We start from the raw sequence: 7,918 nt of genomic DNA on the forward strand, positions 1-7,918 counted from the left end.
ATTTCAGAAAGTCCAGGTGGAGTCTGCAATACTGTATTTCCAACAAGCTCTTAGAGGGTGCCTGGCTGTAGACCTAAGTTAGCCAGCACAGCAATCACTAGCTACATGTGGCTAATTAAATTTAATTGAAAGAAAAATTTAAAATTCAGTTGTCCCGTCACACCACTAGCCACCTCTCTGCTGCTCCATAGCCACATGTGGCTAGTGGCTGCTGTATTGAACAGCAAAGACCAAGAACATTTTCATCCTCACAGAAAGTTCTTAGAATGGCACTGCTCTAGAGAACAAGAAATCAGTCACCAAAGGTGGAGGAGAGTCTGCGTTGATCATGTGTGACACCAAGTGATGCTGTGTTTAAAGGCAAATGCTCAGTTTATACATGTTCATCAAGTGCAGGTGTGGTTGCATTTTAATTAGATCTAGGACTCAAATTGTTGATTTAAGGTTTTACACTTGAAATAGATCCTGCTGATCAATGTCTAGGAGTCTCCCTTTAACTCCCTTCCATGCTTCTCATTTTCCAGCTTTTTCCAGGATCCCCTAATCCTCTATAATCCTCTTTTCCTTCTGTTCTACCTTGCTTTCATCTAGATGCCCTTGTTCTGTTTAGTCAAACCATCTTGCGGTTTTGTGGCCTCCTTGCTCTACACAGGAAATCACCACCCCCTGAAAAGGTCTTAGCTACTGTTATTGAATACTTTCCTTTTTGGCTGGCATGCTGTAGATGCTTTGAAAGTAGCCGCTATAAAAAGCAAAAATGTTTAGAGAGAGTCCATATTTTATTTTCTTACAGGAGTACAATGTTAACTTTGTGTATAGCTTTACCACCTGTACTAAAGGCTCCTGGAGCCTGGAAATGACCAGTGTGTAAAAAAAATGGCAACAGGGAACTGTAATGGGTGAAGTTATTCAAAGCCCTTGTCTTCTAATGCATATTTAGTCTCCTCAGAAGCGCTAAATGTTTCTCTAGAGCAGCTCTGCCTGATAAAAATATAATGGGAGCCTCGTTTATAATTTAAAATTTCTAGTAGCCACATTAAAAAGTAAACAGGAACAATGGAATTAATCTTAATAACATTTTATTTAGCTCGGTATATCTAAAATATTATAACATGTAATCAATATTTAAAAAAATAGATATTTTACATTCCTCAGTAGTCATATGTGGCCAGTAGCTACCATGTTGGCCAGCACAGCTCTAGAAAGATAGTGATTCTTCTTTGTTACATGTCACTGGTATAATGTTAAATTTGTCTTGGATATTAGGGTTTTACGTGACATATTAAGAATAGGTAGCTTGAGCGGCTAGTTAAAAGGGATTTTCAAATACCTAATAGATTGTTAAATTAAGTTTTATGATTGGAAGCAAATATTTTTGCTCTGGGAGTACATACCATAATTGTTAATAGGTTCTGAAATATTTGAGGATGCTTGAAAATTTCCTTAAGCAGTTTGGATGACACACTGCAATTTTTTTCTCTTTCCTAAATAACACAAAGCTAATCCTTAGTGCCACCTCTTTAGATTTTAAATTCCAAATCTATGGGATATAAATTGAGGTTTGGGGATGAGAAGGAGGATAGAACCAAAAGTAAAAGAAAATCGTATGAATTAGCACATAAAACTCAGAACCCAGTTCGTGGAGTGATAGTAAGATGATGGAGGTAGGGCTGAGGTTTTTCCTTTTTTAAAACTATTAACAGTTTTTCTTGAGATGTAATTCACATTACTGTACAATTCAGTAGTCACAGAATTGTGCCACCATTACCACAGACAATTTTACATTTTCATTATCCCAAAAAGAAACACACGGAGACACACACCCCATACTCCTTAGCAGTCACTCCTCATCCTCCACCCCCCATTTCTCCCACTCTGTTGGTTGTCTTTTCACTTTCCTCAGGGCTGAGGTTAAAAGGCTGTAGTAGCTATTACTGAGATTGTACTTGTAAATGAGATTCCTCAAGTGTCCACAACACCATCCCAAAGTGGACTTCCACGACTGGGAGCGTTCAAGGTGAAGTCCAAGAATTCCTCAGTGTAACTTTCCAGGATGAAATCACCAGGGAAAGTCCGCTTGAACTCTGGTGCCCAAGGGAGTGCTTTTGTTGCCATAGCGGCCACTGAGAACTGCGTTCACACAAATGGTAACAAAGGGAACACGCCCTTGCGTCTCTCAGACTAGCGCCCACACCTGCTTTCTATTGCCAACATTCGTGCTGTTTTCTACATTTCTCTCTTCCTGTTTACAAGAATAATTTGTTACATAAGAGCTCTTATTACCTGTTTTTACTAGACAAAAATGTTTTAGTACCAAAACTCAGTCTAGAGGACACAGTTAACATCGATTGACACTTTCCATTAACTTTACCTTTTGGGAAAACAATAGTTTCTTCGTTGTTCCTTTTCCTCGTGATATCTAATAAAGTGGAGCGACAGTGGCTCTGCTTCTGTCTGTGTCATTCTGGATTCTTAGGCCCCCAATGCGTTAATGAGGAAGCCATGTTGTTGGTAAAGCTAGAGTGATAATCCAACAATAGATGTAGTTTACTGATATCAACAATTAGCTTTTCCACAGAAAAACATGGACTATTCATTCTACAAACATTTACTGTATTCCTGTTGTAGAAAGGCACAAAACTGATGCTTTAGGCAGACCCGGCCCTTAGCGTTCCTGAAATTAGGTTGTTCAGTACTTCCTTTGCATAAATGAACTTAAAGCAGGGAGCAAAGCAACCCAAGAACCTACTGGTAGGCTAAGAAAGGCAAGTCCTGAGTATGACAAAGCTGTATACAGGAAATACAGAGAATGTGGAGTATTCTTTATAGTCAAGAAGGTGGAGATAGTTGTTTCCAAAAACTGAATGAAGAAAGTTTGTGATGTTTAAGAAGTTAGAATATCTCCTTAGATGTGTGATTAGTTTATGGCTCAACAAAGACAATTTTAAAGACCTAACTGCATTAAGCAGATGTACTTACAAAACCAGAAAATGACCAATAAAGTTTCAATAAAATATTAACAGCAAACAAAAGTAAAAGCAAAAAACTGCAAATGGCTTTCTCTTGCAAATGGCTTTCTCTTGCATCTTGCACGTTTACTTTAAAAGGGTTTCCTGAGAACATGTGTTTTTAGCAAAAATCACTAAAGCTAATATTTAAGAATTCACAAGATATTTTAACTTTTCAAAGAACCAGCTTTTGAGTTCATGAATTTTCTCCATTGTTTACATGTTTTTCAATTTCACTGATTTCTGTTCTAGTTTTTGTTTTCTTTATTTACTCAATCAAGGCTTAAATTGCTCTTCTTTCTCTAGTCTCCTAAAGTAGAAACTTAGATTATTAATTTTAGATCCTCTTCTTTTCTATTATGTGCCTTTTCTATTATTTTCTAAGCACTGTTTCTGCCAAGTCCCACAAATTTTGCTAAGTTGCATTTTCATTTTCATTTCGTTTGAAATATTTTTAAATTTCTCTGAGATTTCTTTGACCAATATGTAATTTAGTAATGTGTGTTCTTTTTAAGCCCCAAATATTTGGGGATTTTCCAGCTATTTTTTTGTCATTGATTTCCAGTTTAATTCCATTGTGATCTGAGAACATAGTTGGTATAATCTCTTTTCTTTTCTTTACTTTTCTTTTTCATTAGAATAGTTGTGGATTTATAGAAAAACCATGCACAAAATATAGGATTCCCATACCCCACGACCAACACCTTGCACTGGTGTGGAACGTTTGTTACATTTGATGATAGCACGTTTTTATAATTGTACTAGTAGTTAAACTACATGGTTTAACTTAAGAGTTCCCTGTTTGTGTAGTGTAGTTCCATGGATTTTTGTTTTTAATTTTTATTCTACCTTATACACAATCTAATATTTCCCCTTTTAATCATATTCAGATATATATATTTCAGTGCTGTTTATTGCATTCACAGAGTTGTATTGTGCTACCATCACCACCATCCGTAACCAAAATGTTTCTGTCATTCCAAATAGGAATCCTGTGCATTTTAAGCCTTAACTTCACGTTCCCTATCCCCACCCCGTTGCCTAGCCCCACCCCATTCCCTGGTAATCTAAATTCTTGATTTTCACTCAGTATGCATTTGCTTATTCTAATTGTTTCAAATCAGTGATGATCATGCAATATTTGTACTTTTGTGTCTGGCTTATTTCACTTTACATGCTGTCTTAAGTGTTCATCCATGTTGTCACGTGTATCAGGACTTCATTCCTTTTTACAGCCAAATAGTATTCCATTGTATGTATATATCACATTTTGTTTATCCAGTCATCAGTTAATGATCACTTAGGATGCTTCTATCTTTTGGCAATTGTGAATAGCGCTGCTGTGAACATTGGTGTGCATGTATCTGTTCAAGTCCCTGCTTTCGATTCTTTTGGGTTTATACCTAGTAGTGGGATTACTGGGTCATATGGTAATTCTATACTTAGCTTTCTGAGGAACCACCAAATTTTATTCCAGAGCAGCCACACCATTTTATGTTGCCACCAGTAATGAATGAGAGTTCCTGTTTCTCCTCTCCAATACTTGTTATTTTCCATTTTTTATGTAGCAGCCATTCTACTGGGTGTGACATGGTATCCCATTGTGGTTTTGATTTGCATTTCCTTGATGTTGAGCATCTTCTCATGTGCTGTTCTTTGGAGAGATGTCTCTTCAAGTCTTTTGCCCATTTTTTAATGGGATTTTTTGTCTTTTTCTTAAGTTGGAAGGTTTCTTTATATATTCTGGATATTAAACCTTTATTAGATATATGACTTCCAAATATTTTCTCCCACTGTGGAGGTTTTTGTTTTACTTTCATGATAAAGTCTTCTGATGCACAAAAGTTTTAAAATTTGTTGAGGTCCCAGTTTTCTGTGTTTTCTTTAGTTGCTTGTACTTTGAGTGTGAAGTCTAAGAAACCATTGCCTAACACAAGGTCCTGAAGATGGTTACCTATGCTTTCTTCTAGGACTTTAATAGTTCTCTTTTATTACTTAGGTCTTTGATCCATTTTGAATTGACTTTTGTGTATGGTGGGAGGTAGGGCGTTCTCTTTTTTTTTTTTTTTTTTTTTTTCGCTAATGGAGTTCTGGTTTTCCCCACATCCTTTGTTGAAGAGGCTTTTCTTTCCCAATTTAGTGGTCTTTCCTTCTTCTCAAAAATCAGTTGGCCGGAGGCGGGGCAAGATGGCAGACTGGTGAGCTGTATGTTTTAGTTACTCCTCCAGCAAAGTAGGTAGAAAGCCAGGAACTGCGTGGACTGGACACCACAGAGCAATCTGACTTTGGGCATACTTCATACAACACTCATGAAAATGTGGAACTGCTGAGATCAGCGAAATCTGTAAGTTTTTGCGGCCAGGGGACCCGCGCCCCTCCCTGCCAGGCTCAGTCCCGTGGGAGGAGGGGCTGTCAGCTCCGGGAAGGAGAAGGGAGAACTGCAGTGGCAGCCCTTATCGGAAACTCATTCTACTGATCCAAATTCCAACCATATATAGACTGAAACCAGACACCAGAGAATCTGAGAGCAGCCAGCCCAGCAGAGAGGAGACAGGCATAGAAAAAAAACAACACGAAAAACTCCAAAATAAAAGCGGAGGATTTTTGGAGTTCTGGTGAACATAGAAAGGGGAAGAGCCCTGAGGCACATATGCAAATCCCGAAGAAAAGCTGATCTCTCTGCCCTGTGGTCCTTTCCTTAATGGCCCTGGTTGCTTTGTCTCTTAGCATTTCAATAGCCCATTAGATCTCTGAGGAGGGCCCTTTTTTTTTTTTTTTTTTTTTTTGTAATCCTTTTTTCTTTTTCTAAAACAATTACTCTAAGAAGCCCAATACAGAAAGCTTCAAAGACCTGCAATTTGGGCAGGTCAAGTCAAGAGCAGAACTAGGAGAGCTCTGAGACAAAACGCAATAATCCAGTGGCTGAGAAAATTCACTAAACACCACAACTTCCCAAGAAAAGGGGGGTGTCCGCTCACAGCCATCATCCTGGTGGACAGGAAACACTCCTGCCCACCGCCAGCCCCATAGCCCAGAACTGCCCCAGACAACCCAGTGTGACGGAAGTGCTTCAAATAACAGGCACATACCACAAAACTGGGCGTGGACATTAGCCTTCCCTGCAACCTCAGCTGATTGTCCCAGAGTTGGGAAGGTAGAGCAGTGTGAATTAACAAAGCCCCATTCAGCCATCATTTCAGCAGACTGGGAGCCTCCCTACACAGCCCAGCAGCCCAGAACTGCCCTGGGGGGACGGCACTCACCTGTGACATAGCACAGTCATCCCTCAACAGAGGACCAGGGGGTGCACGGCCTGGAAGAGGGGCCCACTTGCAAGTCTCAGGAGCCATACGCCAATACCAAGGACTTGTGGGTCAGTGGCAGAGACAAACTGTGGCAGGACTGAACTGAAGAATTAGACTATTGCAGCAGCCTTAAAACTCTAAGATCATCAGGGAGATTTGAATGTTAGAGCCACCCCCCCACTCCCTGACTGCCCAGAAACACGCCCCATATACAGGGCAGGCAACACCAACTACACACGCAAGCTTGGTACACCAATTGGACCCCACAAGACTCACTCCCCCACTCACCAAAAAGGCTAAGCAGGGGAGAACTGGCTTGTGGAGAACAGGTGGCTCGTGGACGCCACCTGCTGGTTAGTTAGAGAAAGTGTACTCCACGAAGCTGTAGATCTGATAAATTAGAGATAAGGACTTCAATTGGTCTACAAATCATAAAAGAACCCTATCAAGTTCAGCAAATGCCACGAGGCCAAAAACAACAGAAAATTATAAAGCATATGAAAAAACCAGACGATATGGATAACCCAAGCCCAAGCACCCAAACCAAAAGATCAAAAGACACACAGCACCTAGAGCAGCTACTCAAAGAACTAAAGATGAACAATGAGAACATAGTACGGGAGACAAAGGAAATCAAGAAGACCCTAGAAGAGCATAAAGAAGACATTGCAAGACTAAATAAAAAAATGGATGATCTTATGGAAATTAAAGAAACTGTTGACCAAATTAAAAAGATTCTGGACACTCATAGTACAAGACTAGAGGAAGTTGAACAATGAATCAGTGACCTCGAAGATGACAGAATGGAAAATGAAAGCATAAAAGAAAGAATGGGGAAAAAAATTGAAAAAATCGAAATGGACCTCAGGGATATGATAGATAATATTAAACGTCCGAATATAAGACTCATTGGTGTCCCAGAAGGGGAAGAAAAGGGTAAAGGTCTAGGAAGAGTATTCAAAGAAATTGTTGGGGAAAACTTCCCAAATCTTCTAAACAACATAAATACACAAATCATAAATGCTCAGCGAACTCCAAATAGAATAAATCCAAATAAACCCACTCCAAGACATACACTGATCACACTGTCAAACACAGAAGAGAAGGAGCAAGTTCTGAGAGCAGCAAGAGAAAACCAACTCACCACATACAAAGGAAACAGCATAAGACTAAGTAGTGACTACTCAGCAGCCACCATGGAGGCGAGAAGGCAGTGGCACGATATATTTAAAATTCTGAGTGAGAAAAATTTCCAGCCAAGAATACTTTATCCAGCAAAGCTCTCCTTCAAATTTGAGGGAGAGCTTAAATTTTTCACAGACAAACAAATGCTGAGAGAATTTGCTAACAAGAGACCTGCCCTACTGGAGATACTCAAGGGAGCCCTACAGACAGAGAAACAAAGAAAGGACAGAGAGACTTGGAGAAAGGTTCAGTACTAAAGAGATTCGGTATGGGTACAATAAAGGATATTAATAGAGAGAGGGGAAAAATATATATGACAAACATAAACCAAAGGATAAGATGGCTGATTCAAGGGATGCCTTCACGGTTATAACGTTGAATGTAAATGGATTAAACTCCCCAATTAAAAGATACAGATTT

Source organism: Choloepus didactylus, chromosome 5 (genome assembly GCF_015220235.1).
Source record: "Choloepus didactylus isolate mChoDid1 chromosome 5, mChoDid1.pri, whole genome shotgun sequence".
Classification (NCBI taxonomy): domain Eukaryota; kingdom Metazoa; phylum Chordata; class Mammalia; order Pilosa; family Megalonychidae; genus Choloepus; species Choloepus didactylus.